The sequence below is a fragment of the Vulpes vulpes genome, chromosome 15 (assembly GCF_048418805.1).
Source record: "Vulpes vulpes isolate BD-2025 chromosome 15, VulVul3, whole genome shotgun sequence".
NCBI lineage: Eukaryota > Metazoa > Chordata > Mammalia > Carnivora > Canidae > Vulpes > Vulpes vulpes.
In genome coordinates this window covers 4,684,229-4,709,636 of record NC_132794.1, presented here as the reverse complement: position 1 = coordinate 4,709,636, position 25,408 = coordinate 4,684,229, and the positions used below count along the sequence as shown (strand labels likewise).

Sequence of the window (25,408 nt, the reverse complement as noted above, 5' to 3'; positions counted from 1 at the left end):
ATTGTAAGTCTAGAGCTATCGGTAGGGAAAAAATCCCAGATAATATATTGTGGAAGTGATGAAAGAAATTAACATTAGAAAATGTTCGCTTAATGTAAAAGAAATCAGTAAATAAGGAACAAACAAAAAAGACATAAGACAAACAGAAAAAGCAAAAGGGCATATAAATTCAACTATATCAATAACACTACTAAAGGTGAATGGATTATGCAATCTAACCAAAAGCAGAGGTTGTCAGTCAGGACAAAACAAAAACAAGGTCTAACTACATGGTATCTACAGAGGACACATTTTAAGTGCAAATATATAAACAGGTTGAAAGTAAGAGGGTGGAAAAGATATACAACAACCATAAAAGAATGGGAGCATATATATATAAATATACGAAATAGACTTTAAAAGTTTTAAAAAAAAGAGCACCTACATAACTTGGTTACTTATTTGCCTTTAGCTCAGATCATGATCTCAGGATCCTGAGATTGAGTCCAATGTAGGGCTCTGCACTCAGCAGGGAGTCTGCTTGAAGATTCTCTCTCCCTTTTCCTGTGCCCCTCACCCTACTCATGTTCTTTCCCTCTCTCTAAAACAAATAAATAGATCTTTAAAAAAAATAAGAGAGATATCATCAAAACTATAGTTAATGGATAAATGCAAGTTCCACAGAATTTCAAAAGAAAAAAGAAGAATGATCTCAAATTAGTCCTAAATCTCTGTGTCCCAAGATGCTGGAGTTAAAAAAAAAAAAAAACAAAAAAAAACAAAACAAAAAAAAAAACACTAGCTAAGCATAAAGCAAGCAGATGGATTAGAGAGAAATTATTGAAACAGAAAATAGAAAAAACAATAGAGAAAGTCAATAGAATAAAAAGTTCCCTGAAAAGATAAAAAAGTGACATGCCTTTTTAAATCCTTTTGATTTTTTTTTAAATTTAAGTAATCTCTACACCCAGTATGGGGCTTGAACTCACAATCCTGAGATCGACTCATATGCTCTACCTATGAGCCAGCCTGACACTCCAACATGCTTTTTTTTTTAAATTAACTAAGAAAAAAAGACTCAATTTACTAAAACTAGGAAATAAATGGGAAATTATTGATCTGCTATAAAGTATTATGATGGAATAAGTGAACAAATACATACCAATAGATTATATAACTTATACCAAGTGAAAAAATTCCTAGAAAAACAAATTCCTGACACTACTCAAAAATAAATGGAAAATATGAATAGACCCATAACAAGTAAATAGATTGAATTAATAACCAAAAACCCACAAAAAATGCTCAGACTCAGATGGCTTCACTCGTTAATTCTACCAAACACTTAAAGAATAAATAATACTAACTCTTCATAAACTCTTCCAAAAATTAGAAGAGAGATTCCCAACTCATATTAGGCCAATATACAATTGATGCTAAAACCAGCCAATATTACAAGATCTTGTAATATTTTACAAGAAATCTACAGATCAATATCAGTTGTGAATATAGATGTAAGACAGATCAATATCAGTTGTGAATATAGATGTAAGAAGATGCAACCAAATGCCACACACTGAATCCAGCAATATGTAAAAAGAACTGTACACCATAACCAAATAGCATTTATGCTAGGAATGCAAGGTTGGTTTAACATCTGAAAATCAGCTAACATAATACATGTCTATAGAATAGAGGACCAAAACCACAGGATCACCTCAACAGGTGAGAGAAAGCATTTGTCAAAATTCAACACCCTTCCATGATGAAAGCATTTAGCAAACAAGGAACAAAAGTGAATTTTCTTAGTCTGATAAAGGACATATACAAAAACCACAGCTTCATATCATAATTAATGGTGAAATAATTAATGCTTTTCCCCCAAGATCAATAACTTGGCAAGGATAATATGCTCTTACCTCTGCTAGTCAAGAAAATTTTCTCCACAAAGTTAGGCAAGAAAATAAATAAAAGGCATCCAGACGACAAAGGAAAAAAATAAAACTATCTCTATTTGCAATTTACATAAACTTGTATAGAGAAAATCCTAAGGAATCTACTTAAAAAACTATTAGAACAAGTAAACAACTTGAGCAAGTTTGCAGGATATGAGGTCAATTTACAAAAATCCATCGTAGTTCTATACAGTTTCAACAAAAACCTGAACATGAAATAAGAAAACAATTCTATTTACAATAGCATCAAAAAGAATAAAATACTTGGTAATATATTTAATGCTGGAGTGTCTGGCTGGATCAGTCAGTGGATGAGACTTTTGAGTTTGAGGTTTTGAGTTCAAGTTCCACATTGGCATAGAGTTTACTTTTTTAAAAAGTAAAAAATAAAATGACATTTAAAAAAGAAATGTAGGGGGACACCTGGGTGGCTCAGCAGTTTAGCACCTGCCTTCAGCCCAGGGCATGATCCTGGAGTCCCTGGATCGAGTCCCACATTGGGCTCCCTGCATGGAGCCTTCTTCTCCCTCTGCCTGAATCTCTGCCTCTCTTTCTCTCTCTGTATCTCATGAATAAATAAATAAAATCTTTAAAAAATAAAAATAAAAAATAAAAAGCATGCACTCTGAAAACTATAAAACGTTATTGAAAAATTAAAGAAAAACATCCCATGTTCATAGAAAAGTAGACAATATCATTAAGATGATGATGTTCCCCCAAATTTATCTACAGATTCAATGTATTCCCTATCAGTGTACTAGCTGGCTTTCTTGCAGAGATTAGCAAATTAAATTTATAAATAAATTAATAGTCAAAACAATTTTACAAGGAAGAACAAAGTTGGAGGATTCACACTTTCAATTCAAAACTTATTACAAAAAGAGTAGATCTTAAAAGTTCTTATCATAAGGGGAAAAACATTGTGACTATGTAAAGTGACAGAGGTTAACTAAACTTATTGAGGTAACCATTTTTATAATATGTACATATTTCATATCATCATTTTGCACACCTTAACTTTCACAATGTTATATGTCAATTATATCTCAATAAAATTGGAAGGAAGATCTTACGACAAAGCTTCAATTATGGAGACAGTGTGCTCTGGAAATCAATGGAACAGAATTGAGAGTCCAGAAGCAAATCCTTTCATTTTCACAAGAATGCTAAGACAATTTAAGGGGGGGAAGAATAATCTTTTCAGCAACTGATGTGAGACAATTTGATATCCCCATGCAAAAGAATGATACTGGACCCCTACCTCACACTATGCATAAAAATTAACTCAAAATGATCACAGACCAAAATAAATCTAAGAGCTACAATTATAAAACATAGGCATAAATCTTGGTGACCTCGCATTAGGCAAAACCTTATTAGGTAGACCACCAAAAGCACAAGGGACAAAAGAAAAATGCATGAATCAGACTGTACCAAAAATAAAAGTTTTTGTGCTGCAAATAATACCATCAAAAAACTTAATACACAACCCGTGGAATAGGAGAATATTTCCAAATCATATAGGTGATAAGATATTCATAGCCACAATAGATTTTTTTTAAAACTCTTACCTCACAATAATATAAGGGAAGGGAGAAGAAGTGTGTGGGAAATATCAGAAAGGGAGACAGAACATAAAGCCTCCTAACTCTGGGAAACGAACTAGGGGTGGTGGAAGGGGAGGAGAGCGGGGGGTGGGGGTGACTGGGTGACGGGCACTGAGGGGGGCACTTGACGGGATGAGCCCTGGGTGTTGTTCTGTATGTTGGCAAATTGAACACCAATAAAAAATAAATTTATTATAAAAAATAAATAAAATAAAATAAAAATTTTAAAAATTAATTAAATTAAAAATAAATAATCCAATTAAATATGAGATCTTAGATATTCTTTCAAAGACAATACTCAAATGGACAATATCACATGAAAATACACTCAAAATCATTAGTTATCAGGAAAATACAAATCAAAACCTCAATGAGAAGACATTTCACTAAGTATCAGAAAGATAATAACAAATGTTTGCACAATTGAAGAAACTGAAACCCTCATTCGCTGTTGGTAGAAATATAAAATGATACAGCCACTTTGGAAAACAGTTTGTGAGTTCCCTAAAAAAATAAATAAATAAACAAAGAGTTACCATATGACCTAGAAATTCCACTCCTAGGTATCTATTCAAGAGAAATGAAAACTTATGGCCATGCAAAAACTTGTACATAAATATTTTAGAGATATTATTCATAATCATTCATAATTATCATGATGACTAGATAAAATATGATATATCCGTATGATGAAATATTCAAAAATAAAAAGGTGTGAAGCTCTGATGCATGTTACAACATGGATTAAGAAAACCACTGTGCTGAGAGAGAAGCCTGTCACAATGGACCATGTACTATATGATTCCATTTATAGCGAGTCTCCAGAAGTTGCAAATTCATAGAGAGAGAGAATAGATTAGTGCTTGCCTTGGGCTGGAGAGGTGCAATAAGGGGAGGGAAATTGACTGGTAATGGATAAATAGTTTCTTTTGAGGGTCGAAAAAATGTCCTGAAATTGGATTTGTTATATAATGGATGTACATTTCTGTGAATACTATAAAAGCCATTGAGTTGTACACCTGAAGTGAGTAAATTGCATGGTATGTGATTTATATCTCATGATGGTTAAAAAAAAAACATAAGCAAGAGGCAGATAGAATGTTGCAGACTATATTTACTAAAATTTCTCGGTGAGCATAGATAATCTTTGTTTATTACGTGGTTTTTTTTTCACCCCGAAACCAGGATATTCTTCATGTAAGATCAAGTATTTCATAGCGATGGCTCATTATCTCTTAAATATACAAGTTTAACAGGGCTGGCTGGCTGGCTCAGTCAGAAGAGCATGTGACTTGATCTTGGGGTCATGACTTTAAGCTTCACGTTGGGTGTTGAGATTACTAGATAATAAATAAATAAATAAATAAATAAATAAATACATAAATAAATACATAAATACATAAATACATAAATAAATAAACAAACTTTAAAGAAATCATGGGGCACCTGGCTGGCTAGTTAGTAGAGCATACAACATTTGATCTCCGGGCTATAGGTTCAAGCCTATAGCTTGGGTGTTCAGATTGCCCAAAAAAAAAACTCAAAAAAATACAAGTTTAGAAATATAAATAAAATGTAAGTTTAGCTCATTTTTATTTATAACTTTAAGAATACAGTGAGGATGCAGATCTGATGACTTATATTGCAGGTATTGCGTATGCTGGTTGATCTCCACTGATCCCTCCACCTTATCTGGCATCAGTGCCTCAAGCGTCTGACCTCTATGGACTGCACCATCCAGGCTCCACCAGCTTAGCCAGTAGAGAAGGGAGGTGATCAGAGGGCAGGAAAAGACATGTCTGATTCAGTATCCCTCCTCCTCCCTGCCACACCGTGGTTTGTCAACAGCTGAGTTCCTTGTGACCACAACCTCTGTCCCCCACCATCCTGTCCTCCACAGTTCTGTCTCGGGGTCCTATAATACCTTCCAGCTCCCCTGGCCCCTTTATTCTTAGAGGTGCAAAAGCTTTCCACTGGGACCATGCCTTGGTCACTTCATCATCTCCCACTGGCGCATCACCTCAGTACCCTGTCCTTCACTGTATCCCCCATCTGTTTCTTATTGGGGCCTCCATGGAGAACAGGACATTTCACATGAGTTCCTTCCTCAACATGAACCCCCTGAGGTCAAAGGAAGAATTAGTTCCACCATTCAGACTCATCACATCACATCTGGCCTTGGGCATCTGCATCCCTGCAAACCCCAAGTAGCCCCTGGCCGTGCAGATTCACGTTGGCAGGCCAGGATGTGGTATAACAGGGTCTACCTGGTGGCCTTTCCTTCTAGGTTGTCAGGAGATGCTCTTACAAGTGACAGAGTTGTATTTAGAAGCCCAATTCTTCCTCCCAAATGGATTAACTGTAAATGTGGTCTGTGTGCCTCTTTTCCTTCCGGTTGTAGTATATCAGATGTCATCATTAACATGCTGGCTGGAGATGTATTTAGAAGCTTTTTCTCTATAGCAACCAAAAGGCTACCAAGAAATATTTTTGGTGTTTCATTTATCATGAGCCTATCTCGTTGTGACCTCCACAAAGGGCGACTTCAAAAGAAATCGGTCATGGGGATGGCGTGATTGAAGGACCTCCAGGCAGAGTCCTTGGATGAGAAGAGCAACCCCTCCCCTGGACACTCTGCTCTGAAAGGGTCATTCCCTTAATCAGGGGTTTCTCTAAATGTGTGTCTACATGTGTATGAGTGTGGAGAAAGACACCGACCAGCTGTCTACCTTTGTCACCTCAGAGGATGGAACTAGGCGGGCAGGGACTTGGCAGGAGATAGACTATCAACATTTTATACGGCATCATTTTACTTATTGCATCAATATGTACTACTTAGGTAGTTTGCTGTAAGAAACTTAATACCAAGCATTTAAAGGTAAAAAGCGGTCCTGTAGAATTAGTGTTCCAGGAACATATTTTGGGAATTCTACTTTAAACCTGTTTCTCACTGATAAAATTCAGCCTCCTTCCTATAACATAGAAGGCTCTTGGATCGCTCATCCCAGCCTGGACACTCAGCCCACCCCCCCACATCGCTCGTATGCAGGGACGCTCAGGGCCAGCATCACCAGATATCCAGAACTCCCCAAATTCACCAAATACATCATGCTGGTTTCTCTTGCCAGAACTTTCCTCCTTTCTTCTGCCTGGGGAGAGCCTACCCTGAGCCGTTCTGGACTCAGTCAAATGTCACCTCCTGTCACCCAGACCGAGATCTAGCCCCTTCCGTGGTCCACACAGCTGGCTGCTCGCCCACCACACATACATGGGCCATCGAGTACTCACAGGCTTGAATCACATTCAAAAATATCAGCTCTTTACTGAGCACTCTTTGTCCCACCCATTGAAGCTGTTTACAAGTGTCCTCCTCGTACCCTAGGAGGGAAAGAGAACTCCTTCCCCCATTGTACTAACCAGGAAGCCAAAATGTGGAAAAGTCACAGAACTTTCCCCAAGTAACATGGTGGGGGGGCCACTGGAGCCAAGATGCTCACCCTGCCAGGCCAGCTCTGGGTGCCCACACTCATCCTGGGAGGCCGACATTAAATCATGTGCTCCTCACGAGGCTGGCAGTGTGAGTCTCTTATCTGTGTACCCCCCAGAGAGCTGGCAGGACTGCTACTTAGTTTAATAAAGCTTAATCCCTTACCAGGTTACCTGATATAGCCTCTGTTATCAACCGCGTAGCAGGTTGACCAGATGTCAACTTCCTAACAGAGTGCCAGAAACTTAGTAGACTCACACGTGCCTTCCTTCTTCCCAAAGTCGGAAGGATGGGGGTTGGATGTGTGAGGTTCGAGTGGGTCAGGGTGTGCCAAGAGGACACTGATGCAGGTACATCAAGGGTAAGCCTCACCCCTCCACCACTTTGGCTAGCCCCAGGCTGTGCACATTATTAACATCACAGAAAATGCCCAGTCCAGCTTCCATGGGGCACAGCCACGTTTGGCTTTAGAGTGAACAAACTGCCTTCCTGGGCACTGCCTCCACAGAGATCCTCAGCAAGCCAGCTCTGGTTGGTAGGTGCAAATAATCAGAACCAACCAGGGTTTGCTCAGGATGAGGACGAGTGGCGATGGGTGAAGATCAGACCGAGGTGTCCCAACCCAACATGCATCCCCAGCTCTCCACAACACACAGCACCTCCTCTCTGGATGGGAGGCCCATGGCCAGACATGGGTAAGGAATGGAGACATGGCCTAACTTTGCTTGTCTCTTTATAGCTCCAGCCCTCAGTCAGCTATGAGCTGGGGAAGGGGTTCCCCAGGCTCGGAAATGGGGCAGGGCCAGGAGACTCCACAGGGAGATATTTTACCCAGGAGCACTGGTCTCAGTGTTCTCTCCAATGTCCCATTTGATTTTTAGGAGCCTGAATGCATATATAAACTGAGGACTAGGATTAGAGAGGGGATTTGAAATATAAAGCAATCTCCAGGCATGTGTCATTGGCCATAGGATGGGGGATAAAAAGTCACCTCTTTGCTTTAAAATGATGCAGCCCGGTATGATAAAGCAGAGGAGTGGTGCCCTGGATTTTAGACTCACCTCAGCAAATTGAGTTGACATAAATCACTTAATCTCTCCAGCTCTTGATATTAAGCACCTGTCAAATGGGAATAATATTGCTCATGCTATTTTTCTCATATATTTTTAAAATTAAAAAAATAGAATACTTAAACATTATTAAGTTTCTATGAAAGCCTATAGGGATATCAGATTACTGTTATTAACCCCCTACTTTTATTGCTATGAATTAAGAAATAGAAAGCAGGGATTATGTTTGGCATATTAATGTTTAAATTCTAAGGATTTACGTTTTCTTCAAATACTAAAGCAGTCTTTTATCCCATGGCATTCCAGCAGCAGTTGCTCGTTTCCTCATTGAACCAAATTAAGGGACAAATAGCATGGATTGATTATTACCCATTCGTTCATGCAAACACAGATTAATATTTTACTCAGGAAAGAATGGTGACAATTTTTCAGATCTGTACTCCTGTGTCAATAAATCCACAGAATACCTCTCAGATTCCAAAAGGGTAAATTTTTTTTTCTGTTCCTCCCTTTTCAGGAGGAGTATTTTTTTCCCAGGCCCTAAATCACTTACAGTGGTGTCCTTCCTTCCCCCTTATTCTTGCTCCTTTCTCCTCATTTCTCAGGAATGTGTGTATAGGAAAGAACATAGTATACGTAGGACTCGGTACTGTCTGCAGTTTCTGTCAGATAAGAGGGAACAGATCTCTGCAGATAACGGGAGGGGGACTCCTGTACATGCAATATGCCCAAGTGATTATGACCCACAGAGCTGATATTTTATATAACAGCATTATTGAAAGATAATTCACAGCTTACACTTGACCCATTTAAGCTAAACAATACAGTAATTTGGTATGTATACAGAGTTGTGCAAACATCATCAAATCTAAATTTAGAAGATATTCATCATCCCTAGAAAGAAACCTTGTACCCATGAGCCACCTCCCCCCATCCCCCCACCCCACAGCCATAGACAAGCCCCATTCTACTTGCTTTCTCTCTGGATTTGCCTATATGGGCATGCCATATAAATGGAACCATACAGTATGTGCCCTTTTGTGACTGACTTCTTTCACTTAGCACAAGGTTTTCAAGGTCCCTCCGAGGGACACCTGGGTAGTTCAGTGGTTGAGCATCTGCCTTTGGCTCAGGTCATGATCATGGGGTCCTGGGATTGAGTCCTGCAGGGAGCCTGCTTCTCCCTCTGCCTATGTCTCTGCCTCTCTCTGAATAAATACATAAATAATCTTAAAAAAAAAAAAGATAGATCCCTCCATGCTGTAGTAGTGCCAATACTTCATTCCTTTTTATGGCTCCATAATAACCCACTGCATTATATTCCACATTTGGTTTATCAGTTGATGGACATTGGAGTTGTTCGCACTTTGGGATGCTCTAAAGAATGCTGCTCTGAATATTCACGTATAGGGGTTTGTGTGGAGGCTCCTTTTCATTGCTCTTGGGCAGATACCTAGGAATGGAAGCGCTGGGTCATACGGTAACACGATTTCTAACTTTGTCAGGAACTCCGACAACTTCTGACACCATTGACTACACCGTTGTGCATTTCCACCAACAATGTATGAAGGTCAGGGCTGATTTTTGGAAAGCCTCTCTCTTAGATTATGTATGTTGTGAACCTACTGCTGTGTGACTTTGGGCAAGTTACCTGCCAACAGCGGCACTGGACCTGCACTGTGGGGAAAACAGTGTCGCCTATTTAGGTCCATGTGTGGATCAACCAAGCTGATACCTACAGGGTAGCAGCCCAGGGCTGAGAGTATACAGCAGGTGCTCAGGCAGTGCTGCAGGCCTGCCATGTGCCTGCTCATCAGTAGGAAGACAACCAAAGTAACCAAAACACATGAATTACAGAACACTCGACATTATTGTGCCCTAAAAAGGGCAGGTCCACTACAGGAGTATCGGTAAGTTAGGGCAGACAGAGAGGAACCAGCTTTTGGATGAGAAGCTACTTCTCTTCTCTGCCCTGAGTGCATGCAGGGAACAGCATGAGTCAGTGAGGAATAGCAAGTTTGGTCACAGATACTAGTGAGGGAAAGAGCATTGAGAAGACTGTCCACAGAGGACAACCACACCAGGTGTGGGACCCAAGTGAGAGTACTCGGCCAGACCTTGAAACACCTGGTTCATCAGGACGCCTTTCCCGGACATTGCTTTAGGACAGCAAGGAACCCAACCCTGCAGCATCCTGGGTTCCATAAAAACACCAACCTTAGTGGAGAATGGCCAGAAATAGCCCGTTTCACTTCCTGTCCTGCCCGGGGAACGACTCAGCACTGATGCATGCTCTCAGGCCACCCAAAAAGCAAAAACTAAAAAGTGAGTTAAATTCAGCGATGGGTGGTGGTAGCCCTAACATAAGCCCAAGTGGAGTAAAACATTCGCTGGATTTTTTTACCCCGAGCGTTTTCAACAGCATATGATGGAGTGCTTCTACTGAGCACAACCCCAGAATCGGTCCCTATGGAGCCAGCACGAGGAGGAACCTGGCAGGAAATTGAGGCTGTCCTGCAATATTAGGAAAGGGAGGGGACGGGTGCAGGTGGCGTGGGAGGGGACAGGAGCACTGAGAAAATCAAAGGGCCATTCACCGAAAGTTTAGATGGGCTGCTGCGGCTTTGCTAGCGCATCCAGCGTGAAAGGGGACATCGTGGTTTGCAGGGGATGAGCTGGTCACACAAAAGAGGGCAAATCACTGAAACCTGTTTAGAAGGAGCGGCCTCCCGTGCGCCAGCCCTCAGCCTCCACATCCAGGCAGCAGGCGGGCGGGCAGACTCATCTCTCCTCTCCCGCGGCCGGAATCCCAGTGCTCCCTCCTAACCTTCCCTGCCTGGGAGGTGGCGGGCAGGGACCCCCTGCCCTGCCTCTCTGGCCACCGGTCGCTCTGCAGTCTTAAAGCAGCAGCAGACAACCCAGGGCGCCAGGGAGGCTGGAACAGCAAGGAGGGAAGATGCTCAATCCAGCAAAAAAAAAAATTTTAAGATTTTATTTATTCATTCATGAGATACAGAGAGAGAGAGGCAGAGTCACAGGCAGAGAGAGAAGCAGGCTCCATGCAGGGGGCCCGACGTGGGACTCGATCCTACGTCTCCTGGATCATGCTCTGGGCTGAAGGCGGCGCTTAACCGCTGAGCCACCCAGGCTGCCCCAAAATTTTAAAGTACACCCGTCTGCCCCTAGGTATAGTCCGGGTCGTGTATCCAAATCTAGCCTGACATCATTGTTCCTAGCACCCATTTTTCCAAAAGGCTAAAGAAATACTGCGTTGCTCTCATAAATGTGCCATCTCTGACGGGTGATCAAAATAGGCTTGCTTATAGTGAAACACGTCTGACTTTCCAGAGAGCATTAGCATTCCTGGTTGCTCCTCGTCCCCCCACCCCCCACCCCCGCCTTGGAGTAGCTGAATGATGCAGATATTAGTAGATTAGACTCATTTTCCAGAGGATAAAACAGATTTAGAGAAATGCGACCTGTTCACGAGTAAGCAAGTGGTTGACGAGCCAAGTTCAGTCTTTCCAACTGGTGGCCAGCGTTCTGTGGCTCGCTCATGTTGTCCTCACGTTCCCTAATTTTTTTGGCAAACATTTCCTAAATCCTTGGTGGATCATCCTCTAAAGGCCTAAAAGTATGCAATATATGATAGAAGCTGAGGGATCTCCAGGAACCACGGAGAGCTGGACACAAGCATCCTTCAGGAACCTCATCAAATGACAGTACACAAAGAATCCAAAAGGACAAAGTGAGTGGTGGAAAGGAATGGCCGCAGGCAAAAGATGCCCGTAGAATTTGAACAGGCGTGGAAGGGGAGGTTTGCGTGCTGACTTGGTAGGGGGAGAAGCTGCCTCCTTTTCTGGGGAGGAGAGGCCAGCAAGAAGCAAGGGGGTTGCCCCCCTAGGGCCCTGGAATGACTGAGGTGCTTGGAGGCACAAATGCTCTGAGGAGAGAGTCTTCGAGGAGCAGGTGAATCCCAGGTACCCCCTTCTGCAGGCAGCCTGATGCAGGTGTCTCCCAGATGCTGGCAGGCGACTTAGGCAAACCTCTCGAAAGCATCTGGACTCAGTTGCCGGGAACCCCATGGAGAGGAGCCATCCTTCCCCTAGAAAGAGAAATTCAGTTGAAATCCTCATCCCCAGGTTGGTATCCTCTCCCTTCTGCTGGCTCACGCTCCAGAATGCAGGTAGCAAAACTTACACTAGCGCTGCCTGCACCCTCCACTCCCTCCACAAGACTCAGACTGCTCTTTGGGGACGTGATCCTCACAGGTGAAAAGACCCACAGACCCTGGCATTGCAGCTCCCCCGTGGTCAAGCCAACTAACGCCTCTGGAGAAAAGCCCACCATTGCACAGGCCCCTCCATCCCACCCCACACGCAGGATACACAGAGTTCCCTATCAGTACTGTCAATACTGGGATTCTCTTTCTGAAATGTAAATGTACCCGCAAGGATTAACAGGCAGTTTTAGGCAAGTTCCAACACAAAAGACAGAGACAAGTGGAAGGAAACGGGAACAAAAAAAAAAAAAAAAAAAAAGGAAGCTGAGGAATGTAAAAAACAAAAAAAACAAAAAAGAAAAAGTCTACAATGAATGCCCCCAGGGAAATAGCCAAAACATTTTCAACTGTGAAACAAGACCAAGTTGTGAGAGCATCACTTAAAAAGTAAGAATGAGCTCCTGAGAATTGAAACCTCATGAGGTCAATAGGGTGATTGGAAGGTGAAAAGTTGTGACCAAATCTCCCAAAGAGGAGAGGGATGGAAAACAGGGAGAGAAACAGATACTTAGAAAATGGATCAAGGGTTTCCAATATCTGAATTATATGAATTTCCAAAAGAAGAAAGTAAAGAATTTAGAGATTAAAATATTATCAAGGAGGGATGCCTGGGTGACTCAGTCAGTGAAGCATCTGCCTTCAGGGCATGATCTCAGGGTCCTGGGATGGAGCCCCACATCGGGCTCCCTGCTCAGTGGGGAGTCTGCTTCTCTCTCTCCCTCTGCCCTTCCCCCTGCTTATTCTCTCTCTCTGTCTCTCTCTCTCTTTCTCTGAAAAATAATTAAATAAAATCTTTTTAAAATATATCATGAGGGCAGCCCGGGTGGCTCAGCAGTTTAGCGCCACCTTCAGCCCAAGGCGTGACCCTGGAGACCCAGGATCAAGTCCCACATTGGGCTCCCTGCCAGGAGCCTGCCTCTCCCTCTGCCTGTGTCTCTGCCTCTCTTTCTGTGTCTCTCATGAATAAATAAATTTTAAAAATATTTTAAAATATATATATATATTTATATATATATCATGAAGGAAATTATGGAAGAAATTGTCCCAGGACTGAAGCATGTGAGTTGTTGGAATAAAAAGGCCTACTGAGTACTCTGAACATAAATAAATAAATAAATAAATAAATAAATAAATAAATAAATTCCAAATCACTCAAAAAATTTCTGACCACTAGGGATAAGGAGAATATAATAAAATGCCCTATATTTATCCATGTTAAAGGATAGTGGTTCAGAAGAGCACCGTCTTTCTCAATACCAATCCCAAATGTCCAAACATAGGAGCAATGTCTAAACATCTGAGGAGAGGGGAGCCTGAGTGGCTCAGTTAGTTCTGCACCCGACTCTTGGTTTCGGCTCAGGTCATGATCTCAGGGTCATGGGATTGATCTCTGCATCAGGCTCTGCATTGGATGTGGAGCCTGCTTGACATTCTCTCTCTCCCTCTGCTGTAAAAAAAAAAAAAGGAAGAAGAAATGAAAGAAAGAAAGAAAGAAAGAAAGAAAGAAAGAAAGAAAAGAAAAAGAAAAAAGAAAAGAAAAGAAGAATAATCTAAAGAGAAAGAATCATTAGCCTCGCCCAATCTCCCAGTGTAAGGGTAGAATGAAGATAAACCAGAGCTCTGACCTGCTCTGCTACACCACCCCCCTCCATGAATCCTTCCTGGAAGCTCCTGGAAGTCTTCCTCCACCAAAACCAGGGAGTGAAGCATAGAAGAGAGAGACATCCCCTGCACCCTCCCTTCAGGAAGAAGGGATCCCTACAAGAGTAAGGCCAAGGAAAGCCCCAGAAGAACTAATAAGGCGGATCCCAGGACACGAGTGTCGAGCACTGGTGAGTACTGGAGCAGGGCACAGAGAGCTCCAGAGCGAGGCTCCCGAGTGAGGTTCTAGAGCGAGGCTCCCGGGACAGACAGCTGCTCGCAGGTTCCTGGCGTTTCCGAGTCAATGGAGCGAATTCCTTCTGCTTGAAGGTCTGGGACTGATTAACGAAAGTGAGAGAAAACAAGGCAAAGGGAAGAAATGGAGCACCTGTTACCTCCGGGGCTAACAAAACCGCTACAAGAAAGGAAATGTGACCGTGGGACTCGATGGGCTCAACCGTGACCTGTACGGGAACTGTGGGACTGAATTACCCCAAGTCCTCACCCCAACACCCCGGGAGGAAGCAGGGAAGGCAGGCGGCCTCTCAGGTGGTGGGAGGACGTGTAGGAGAACCAAAACCCCATTGACCAGAGCAAGGAAGCCAATAGACAGTTTCCTCACCAGAACAAAATGCAGAAATCAGAGTGTTTTTAAATCCAAGAAAGCCAGAGTAAAATGACGTTTAAAAAATCATGGTGTTTGAAATAAATCAATGGGGACACCAGGATGGCTCAGTGGGTGAGCGTCTGCCTTTGTCTCAGGGCATGACCCCAGGGTCCTGGGATCGAGTCCCACGTCGGGCTCTCTACATGGAGCCTGCTTCTCCCTCTGCCTGTGTCTCTGCCTCTTTCTCTCTCTGTCTCTTACGAATAAATAAATAAAATCTTTAAAAAAGTAAAATAAATCAATTGGTGTCAATGCGGGGTGGCATTCTCTGAGAGCTGATGAATAACCAAGGTGAGCTCACCTGTCCAGGTGTTCTGGGCACGTGCCCAGATCCCGGCTGGTCCTTTGTGCGATTGGGCACCACCTAGTGGCCGATGTCTACACAGATCTACCTAGTGACGGACAGGTTCGGGGTTTGTAGGGTTCTCCAGGCCTCCCAGGAAAGTAGCAGCAATCCCTGGATTGTCCTGGTGATGGAGCACCTGTTTGATGGGGTTTGATCCGAGCAGCGTAAATAGGGAAATATGGGAACGAGGCGGCCCGTCCTTTATCCTCCCACTTTTTGAGTTGGGATCTCCTGACATTTCCCCTCCTAGTCTCAAACCTTCTCCTCGAGTCCTTCCTGCCCTGGAGAGGGAATCAGAGCTGCCCACCACCCGTGTCATACCTGAATTCTCTAAAATCACTCTCCGTTGCAGGCACACAGCAGGGGGATGACTGTTTGAACTTTAAACAACTCAGAGTTATTTCTTCTTAAAATAATAAAAATTTTATTTTTTAAAATAATAAAAATTTTAAAACATTTAAGGGACAAGAGGGCCATAAGCCAGAGCAATGCCTAAATCTGAGAAAAAAGAACCACCAACCCAGCCTGGCCGAACCATCCACGGGTCACCTTGTACCACAGAACAAAAATTAAACCACCAAAGGGTTCCGGTCCATGAATCTTTTCTTTGTTCCCTTCCTATTTTCTACTACTTTCTAGAGCGTTTTGAAGCTACATATGTTCAGCTAAAAAAAAAAAAAAAAAAAAGATTGACAATTTCTTTAGCAGCCCAAGACAAATTGCCTATTTTTTTTTTAATCAGTTCAATGTTTAACAAATCTTTTCTTACAGGAAAAAAAAAAAAAAAAAGTTGTGTCTTTTCTCTTCCCCTAGCTCCTTGTGGCTACAATTTGCTTTTGTTTATTACAATCTAGCGAAATTCTAGAATAGGACCCCTTGTCCCAAAAATGCTCTCGATGACCTTGAGGATAGTGTGAAAGTCCCATCTGGGTCTTCTCCTCAGGTCACACTCCACCTACCCTTTCTTCTCGGATCCTCTCGTTTCAGATTTTAGGCATTCTGGTTGATTCCTCTGGCCAGGCTCCAAGCCTGCCCTTGGCCTTTGGGGTTGCCAATGCGGCACCTTGGAAATGTTTGCCCTCTACCGGAACGGGTGGCACAGACCCCCACCTGCTGCAGGCCCCGTGGGCAGGAGCCGGCATCTTCGCAGGGTCAGTGCCCTCCCACACCCCTGCCTGCTGGGCTGGGCCTCCTGTCCCTACCAACACCATCCGAGGACGGAATAAACGATCCAACTGCCCCACGTGTCTGACAACGTTACTGAATTTAACTTTTTCTTCTTAATCTAGCCAAACCATTTGGTACGCGTGGGCACACTAACAGTCTAGCCTTTGCTTCCCTGTTGGTAAAAAATCAGTATTTTGAACTCAGGCTTCTTCCAGATTTTTTTTTTCAAATTTCTTTCAAACAGATCTATATCATTTCTTCCTTTTTTTTTTTTTTAAGATCTCATTTCTCCTCAATGTGAAAACCTGTTGTATGTGTACAGGGTCATAAGTAACACTTTTTTTTTTTTGAAAGTGGTACAATCCAGAGTAGGGAAGACTTGGGGAGCCTCTGGGAGACCTGGCGAGAGCTCAGGGCTTGCAGAAGGTCCTGGCACTGTTATGACTCAAAGCCCGGCCAGAGCTCACTTCCCCGAATTTTCTGTCCACGTCTCTCTGGGGGGGGTGGGGGGGGCTGTACTCTGGTTACCTGATGTGAGCTGCACTGTTCAGGGGGCAGGAGTCCAGGCCCCTGTCAGGAGAGTGGAGTTTGATCCCACTCCCACTACTTGCTGTGGAACTTGCTGTGGAACTGTGGCCACCTGGCACAGCTTCTCGGCCTCCATCCCCTCCTCCAGAGATGATGGTGGCAGTAGCACCACCGCATAGAGGTGCTTTTAGCGATAAATTAGACGCAGACAAAGCACATCAAACAGTGCTTGACTCAGTACACTCCAGACACATAGCATTATTATTACCATTATTCACTCATGCCCCAGAAAACTATTTTGTGAGTACAACCAACTATTGAAGGGTCCATACACTTTTTTTTAAAAATTTTTAATTATTTGACAAAGAGAGAAAGAGAGCATGAGCAGCAAGGGAGAGTGAGAAGCAGACTCCTCGCTGGGCAGGAAGCCCGACACAAGGCTCGATCCCAGGACCCTGGGATCAGGACCTGAGCCGAAGGCAGACGTTTAACTGACTGATCCACCAGGTGCCCCCACCTATTTTTATCAATCGCTGTGTGTATCCTGATAAACTAGCAGCACGTGTAGATCAAGCACCATGAAGGAAAAGACCCTTGACCCTACGTATATGCCAATACCCGAGCCTATTCCTGTTTCGTGAAACTGGCACAAGACACCAGACTCAGGTCCTAGGGTCTGCGGCAGGTGCCTCCCCCAACAAGGTAGACCAACATCAAAGCCGCTGGACACATCATTTTTAAAACCACAAAATAAGTAAATACTATGACTAACAGAAAGCGTTCATTTGGGATCCCTGGGTGGCGCAGCGGTTTGGCGCCTGCCTTTGGCCCAGGGCGCGATCCTGGAGACCTGGGATCGAGTCCCACATCGGGCTCCCGGTGCATGGAGCCTGCTTCTCCCTCTGCCTGTGTCTCTGCCTCTCTCTCTCTCTCTCTCTCTGTGACTATCATAAAAAAAAAAAAAGCGTTCATTTAAAATCAAGAATAAATGCTGCTGGCCATTGGGATATTTTATAAAGCCCATAATTCGCTGAGATTTGACCACCATGTTTTACATGAGGCCCACCAGACACGTCCTCAGACACCCTCCTCTCTGAGCCTCACGACAAACCTGTGTGAAAGCTCTTCTCATGCCCCTCAGAGAGGTTGAGGACTCACCAAGGTCACACAGCTAATCACCGGGGAAGTTAAGATTTGAAATGGGTGTTTGACTTTCACCAAAGGTTCGAGACAGGAGGACAAAGTGGCTGGGATTGCGGTCTCTCGGGCCAGTCGATTTTGTTTCAAAGTCAACCTCCACATCTGACCAGCTGTGACCTTTGGAAATCCCTTAACCAGTCTGGGCCTGAGTTTTCTCATCTGTAAAATGGGTGCGATAATACCTTCCACGCAGGGCCGAAGCGATGATTAAATGGGGCAGTTTTACAGAGTCTAGATCATCGGTAGCACTAGGTAAATGCGGCCAGTGTCTGTATTGCTTTGACTACATTTTCCAACATTGAGTCAGATCCCGATAATCTACTCTGAATTATCCATCTCCCTGGGGAATCACTTCTTATGCCTCATATGAACCCAGGCCAAAGCCCATGCTCCCTTTTGTGAGAAGGTCAGTAAAAATTCAAGGCATGAACTGAGAGGCTGAAGGCCTGGGGGGTGGGGGTGAGGCCTGGCGAAGGGGTCTGCAAAGTCCTTCTGAAAGTACCAGATAGTAAATATGTTAAATTGGTGGCCCACACACAGTCTCAGTCCCCACGACTCAACTCTGCTGACTTGGGAGCACAAAAGCAAACCCCCACAACAAAATGAACGCTCATGAGGCTGCGCCCACAAAACTTCATTCACAGACACAGATCTAAATCTCACAATCTTCGCACATCACACATAGGCCTCTTCGGGTTTTCTAACTTTTTAACCATGTTAAAGCCACTCCTGTGGCTGGCTGGATCTGTTGTGGTTTGCACAGCCCCGCGCTAATGTCTGAAACCAGAAGTGTAATGCTATCAATGGGACTGAGGATGGGGGTGGGGGGCCGGAGAGGCTGCAAAAGTAAGGTCAGTGAAGGTCAAGGACCCGGCATGCGTCCAGAGGGTGTGTGGGGGGTGCGGTGGTGTCTGGGCAGGTGCGAGAGTTGGCTTACATAAGACAACAAATGTGCAAAGACTCAACACAATGTGTGGCGCTGAGTGGGTGCAGACTCTTAAAAACATTAATATCTATATGTTGGCAAATTGAACACCAATAAAAAATAAATTTATAAAAAATACCATTAATATTCTCTATAAGTGGATTGTGTTTTTTAAATGCAGAAGGTTGTGCTAAAGTTCCTTGCATCTCAACCACCAGGATACAATTGTGTCCTTATGAGTCCACAGGAGTTTTCAAACAGGAGGGCAGTCTCTGTAACATGGCTTCAGGGATGCCAGATTGTATTCCTGGGTCTCCCCCCTAATACGTTTCCTACAATTCAGTGCCTAGAATTTTTTTTGAGTCACTATTTCATTTTTGTGCCTTGAGCACCTGCTTGCAGGTAGACCTTGGTTACACCTAAAAGCAAGTGCACATCAGCCCCCCTTAAGCACATGTATTTATACAAAAGCAGAACTTTACTGGGAGACAAAAAGATCTTAAATTCTGAGGGAAGGAAAAAAAATAAAAAGAAAAGGAAACATTATCTAGGAGAAGAATCCAGAATGTCAGGCCAGGGTCCCTCAAAGTCACATTCAACCAAGTTCACCTGTTCCCTTTTCATGGTCATCATTCTGGACATTAATTTTCAGAGTGGACAGATTTTTTTTTTAAGATTTTATTATTTATTCATGAGAGACACACCGAGAGAGAGAGGCAGAGACAGAGGCAGAGGGAGAAGCAGGGTCCATGCAGGGAGCCCGATGTGGGACTCGATCCTGGGTTGCCAGGATCACACCCTGGGCCGAAGACGGTGCTAAACCACTGAGCCACCTGGGCTGCCCCCCCCCTTTTTTTTTTAGCTAACAGAGAATCCTAGTTAAAAGGGTGTTGTTGCATAGTAAGCTTGTTAGGTTTAAACCACCACTGCTTCGTAAAGCCACGGTTGGAGATATTGGTGTCTCGTGACAAAAAAAAAATGTAAAATCCTATCTAAATTAGTTAAAATAATGGATTCATTATTCGTGATTTTCAAACCTAAAAATATTTAGCTCCAAGTACCCGTAATTGGACGTGTAATGAAGATTGCGGAATTTTATTTTCAGTGACTTAATATTTTAGGCTCCTGAATGACATAATATTAACAGCAAAGATTTTTACCCTGTCCCTACCCAAGCTGATTATGGGAACTATCTTAAACTCATCCAACTCATCCATCGCTAAGTAATTAGTCTTAAATAGATCCTGGAAATAGAGTGCTTAGTGTCTTGCCGTCCCCATCAGGACTCCAGAACCAGCATCGCGCACCTCCCAGGATCCCATTCCTTTCGGCTCACGGCTCACTGGATCTTGAACGGGTCTGTCCCCGGGAAGGAGAAAGGGCTGCGGAAAGAATTGCACGCGGCTTCTATTTGATTTGGAAGCAAAGCGCACGAAAACCCAAAAGCCACAAAGCAACCGTTCTATCACCCTGTTCCACCTGCGCGTCTAACATCAGTGTCCTCGGTGTGCACGTCGTGTGCACCCTTAATCCAGCTTTACGCTTTACCCTTGAAAGTGACTTCTGAGCTGCCATTCCTTCTTGGAGTTTCATGCCCGAGGGTAATGAAATCGAATCCAGATGTCCCCTGTAGAGCTCCCCAGGACTCTGTGGGGTGGGAGGCCGGGCGGCACCCCGCCTCCCTGGCTGGTGTGGGACGGCTGCTTTAGGACCGCGCCCCGAAGCTCTCCCTCATGGTCATGCAAAACACTGTTTGCACGTTGCCTCGAAACTTTGTTAATGGCCTGGGGCACAGAATTATGAGCCACTGATACACTTTCATTTGATTTAGTAGTAATTGGTCCATTTTTGCTCTGAGTCAGGAAGTTTTGCCCCAAGACATGAGCCTTTTATGTTCTCCTTTCAGCAGGCACGTAGATTCGCACATACAAGACCAGATGAAAAAGAAACACAATGAGGTATCTTGATGCTAATAGTTGGCTTTGCACTGGGCTCCTCCGTTCATGGTCCCCATGTTTCATTTTGAAAGTGCGTGTGATTTCGTATTACACTTTTCGTGTTTTCTTATAACTTTTAAGTTGTGGGATTTTTAGCACTCCTGCGTCGTTGCCGTGCTTGGGGATTCTGTGGGACAAAGTCATGTGATTTCCAGCATTAATTTGATGGGGAGAGAAGCTCAGATATTCTGCAGGCTGGGGGCACTTCCAGTGTAGTGGTTAGTGGTGGTGACAACAGCAATTTGGGGCAAATAGAGACGCAAACAGGCAAAATCCTGAAGGCAGAGAAGGGACATGTAGGTTTGCAGGCAGCGGGGTGCTAGGGGCACCCTGAGCTGGCTCAGCAGCACCGCGGCTGGCTCAACGATGGTGCTGGCATCATTCACCTGCAGAGGCGGCTCTTAATGGCAGCAAGGACTTGACTGGGATCGAGTCCAGCATCGGGCTCCCTGCATGGAGCCTGCTTCTCCCTCTGCCTGTGTCTCTGCCTCTGTGTGTGTGTGTCATGAATAAATAAATAAAATCCTTAAAAAAAAAAAAGATTTGACTTGCCAGCTTCCTCTCTGTGACTCGCAGCATCAGAACTCCCGGTGTAGCGGGCTCCCACCTGGGCACCACCTTGACGGCACTGGCACTGCGTCTGCAATGACCGTCTTTCCACTCCCGCACTTCTCACGATTCCTTTCTTCCCCTCACTGATCACTGGTCCATCCCCCAGGTATTCCTGGCCGCTCAGATCGGTCACGTTGGCCAGGTCCCTCTCATGCCAAGTCATAAAACACCTCTTTAATGCCCTTCTGAATAAATCAACGTCAGATTCGAGCATTAGTGGTTGCTTAGACTTGGATTCTTCACCCAATATCACAATTAGTGGCTGCTTCGCTGGAGTATTAAGGATTCATTAACTGTACATCAGCTTCCCCGTGAGGACTGATATACTGGCTTCCACAAGGCGTTATTACGACACCATCGCCAAGTGTCCAGCATCAAGCCAGGAATGAGCTGTCTCGGGAGAGATCGATCAGCTGGAACGACTTCAGGCCGACTCCATCCAGCTTCACGGTGTGAACCCGATGGCTTGTCTGTGTCTCAGGCCAGTCAGCTGAGCGCTAAACCTGTTTTCTCACCTGTAAAATGGGGATAATGCCGTCCCCTCCCCCGAGTGTTTTGAGAGGATGGAGACGATGATGATGTCTGCACAACCAGTATATGGAAAGGGGGGGATCCGGGGTGGGGTAGTGAGGAAACTGCTAACTGCTTTCACCGCATCATTGTCTCCAAACCGCTTCCAGGTCCCTCTTTCCCACAGTTGGATGATGCTCCTGGGAAGCCCACAGCTTCTCCAACCTCTTCAGGCTTAGTTTCTGCAGCCTCACCTAATTCCTAAATCTCAGTACCTTCCTGATTTTCTCACGGTTCAGCTGTGACTTAGGTTTGAAAGTCTGCAAGGAACCTGCAGGGCGTCGGGTCACCCCTCCTTGATCATCTTCCCACTGCTGCCGCCTCCCCGAGGCCTCCAGGACTGAGCGAGAAGGAAGCAGGGGGATGGGAGACACAAGGCTGCCTCTCGAGTCTGAGGGTGAGGTCTGAGGTCCTGCATCAGGGCAGACACCCAGAGGCCAGCTCCGTGCCTCACAGCCTCTGTGATGGGCACCTGCTGTGGCTCACCTGGGCTGCTGCTCAAGGGCAAAAGCCCTTTCTTGGTGACCTCGGCCCAGCCTCCCTCTGCAGCATCAGCCCAGTGCGGGGAAGGACACAGTGGCTGCCAGGAAGCTGCCTGCAGGCTCGCTGAGCCCACGCCTTCAGGTGTGTTTCCTGACCTCTTCCTCGGGGACAGTCACAGGACCTAGCTCCTGTGGTGGGTGCACACCAGCTGCTGTGAGGCATATGCAGCCAAGTGGTGCGCCGAAGCCCTGGCCACAGCAGCTGGCTCCCGTGGCCTCTAGCAGAAAGACAGCGTGGTCAAGGTGGCTGAGAGCACGGCCCACGGAGCTGATGGCCTGGGTTCAGGTTCCACATACTAGTTGTACACCCTGGACAAGTGGATAAGTCCCAGGTGAGTTGATCTCTCTGTGCCTCAGTTTCCCATCCATACGTGGAGACCACAGCAGTACTGCCCTGTCCTGGATGTTAGGTGTTGACCTTCAGTACCAGGCTCCCCTCCCTCCCCAGGGATGAAGCCTGGAGACTCGCCCTCCACCGCCTCCGCCCCAGGGTGGGGGGGGCTGTTGGATTCTGTCCAGGAGGGGCTCCTGCAGGCTGTTCCCAGGGGGACCAGGGCTCCCGCAATGGCAGCCATGCAGGCATTGGGGTGGGGGCCTGCCAGGGGCTTCCAAACATCCTCCTGAGGACCCAGCACCTGGCTGCTGCAGGCACCTGAGGGCTCCCGACTGTCCCGGCCAAGCCTCACCTACCACCTGGCCCCTCGGGGCTGTGGCAAGGATGAAGCCAACCTGCACCCCGAAAGCACCCGGAGCTGGTGGACACCGCCACTAGGATCTCTTCATTCCGATTCTCAGCCCCGCTGGTCAGGCCATCCACGCACAACATTCCCCCGCAGCCCTGCACTCGGGGGCGGGGGGAGATGGTCAGGCAGCTCGGCCTCCCCCAGAGGCCTGGACACAGACTGCTGTGCTCGCTCGGCTCACTTGGGAGCGTGGAATCCCAGGAGTGCTCGCCCCGGCAGGGCCTGTTCAGAGCCGTGGCAGGAATGACGTCCCAGAAACGTCCAGCTGGGATCCGACTTGTCCATCTCTCACTTCAGCAGCTCGAGAGGGAAGGTCAATGACCAAACGCAGGGGGCCACTTCCAAGGACCCCTCACCGATCCGTACCCAGATGGGGCACACGCGTGGGAGGCAAGCTTACGAAATCACCGTGCTGTCGAAATGCATCTGAGATTCCATTGACGTCACCGTACTTTGGCAAAAGCCGGGGTCTCCAGGTGAGATCCGTGAGATCCAGAGCCAAGCACCACGAGCTGTTGGAGTTACCGGCTCGGCTAAGTGGTCCAGCTGCACCTGGCCCCGAGGCGGGGACAGGACCCCAGATGTTAACCAGCACATGGCTCGCAAAGCCCCAAACCGGTTGCATTGGTTTTTGCTCTGCAGGGAGTCTCCAAAGGCAGTCTATCTGGGCACGGGGGTGATTATGTATTTGTTTGCACCTTTAAGAGGATGAACCCACACCAAGGCTAGACTGTAAGAAAGAACAAACAATAAAACACAAAAGCCCTTCGTGCCACCTGGATTCGTTCACTTGCAGAGAACAAGCCGATCTTTTCGGTAAGGCCCGTCCAGGGTACACCCTCAAAACTCTGCATCCCTTTGACGTAATCAGCTCCACCTGGGTGCCCTACAGTGTGCGTGCTTTATGGCTACTCTCCCTGGTGACCCCTACATATTGTTACGGCAGCTTCCCTCCCAACCTCTACAATCAGAATCAAAGCCATCCTTTTTTTTTATTTTATTTTTGTGCACCCTTATCATCCCTCTAATGTCCTCTCTGTGTTTAAAGTGGTCCCGGGTCATCCCCCCTTCAGCCCCAGGAATGACAAGGGCTCACGGCCGCGGGCTGTTCCTTTTCCAGAATGATCATCTCCAGGGAACAGACGCTTCATTGGTCATCAAGCTCAGGTACGCATCGTGTCTCAGGCTTTTCCCACAGGAAAACGCTCAGGTTAACGGTCTCAACAGTTTTGATAGCGGCTGCCCTCCACCCCTCTCTCATCTCTCTAGATTTTCAGGACATGATGAGAAGGAAGCCGATTCACTTTTTGGCATCCTATTTGGATGCTTAAGAAAAGTAACGTAAACACGCACAGTTTTTAAAGGGAAAAAGTAGAATATTTCCATATATATGCATATGTGTATGTATATATAGATACGGCAGAAAGAGATGATTTCCTTTTAAGGAGCCTATGTTGGTTCGGAGATTTCCATTCCACCGTCCAAACTGCATTCAAAGTGCAGGAAACCAGAAAGAGGAAAAGATACCTCTCGTTCTGGGACAGAAGGCCAAGCCCGGAGTAGAGACGAAAGATCTAATCTCCAAAATTTCAAATCCAAGAGCTAGGCCAAAGACAGGCTGAATATATAGGTATAAAGACACTAGCATGGGGATCCCTGGGTGGCTTAGTGGTTTAGCGCCTGCCTTCGGCCCAGGGCGTGATCCCGGGGTCCTGGGATCGAGTCCCACGTCGGACTCCCTGCATGGAGCCTGCTTCTCCCTCTGCCTGTGTCTCTGCCTCTCTCTCTGTGTCTTTCATAAATAAATAAATAAATAAATAAATAAATAAATAAATAAATAATCTTTTTTTAAAAAAGACACTAGCATGGTTTGTCTGCTAACTTTTGTGTTTCTACTGGTGGGGTGACAGCAAGTCCTGCATTTGACTCTGTGGCCGGGTCCCCAAGGAAGACCCTAGGCTGTTGTCACTGGAGACCTGGCCATTTCAGACCAGGTGGGAAGCACAATGTTTGGAGAGCAACGTGTAACACAGAACAGAGTGGTCGGGATACAGGTAGACCACAGAAGCCATAATCTGTCAAAAAGTACA

General features: G+C 45.4%; 1 long non-coding RNA gene across 1 annotated transcript in view; it reads right to left on the bottom strand.

Annotated features, from left to right (window-relative positions):
- Positions 1-4,638: 4,638 nt before the first annotated feature.
- The window catches only part of LOC140595748 (uncharacterized), a 31,613-nt gene continuing 10,843 nt past the window's right edge, over positions 4,639-25,408 (bottom strand). Inside the window, exons 2-3 of the long non-coding RNA XR_011997623.1 lie at positions 8,090-12,203; positions 4,639-4,881 (exon numbers count right to left, since the gene is read on the bottom strand). This is a non-coding gene — a long non-coding RNA (uncharacterized lncRNA). The remainder of the gene's footprint in view (positions 4,882-8,089; positions 12,204-25,408) is intronic.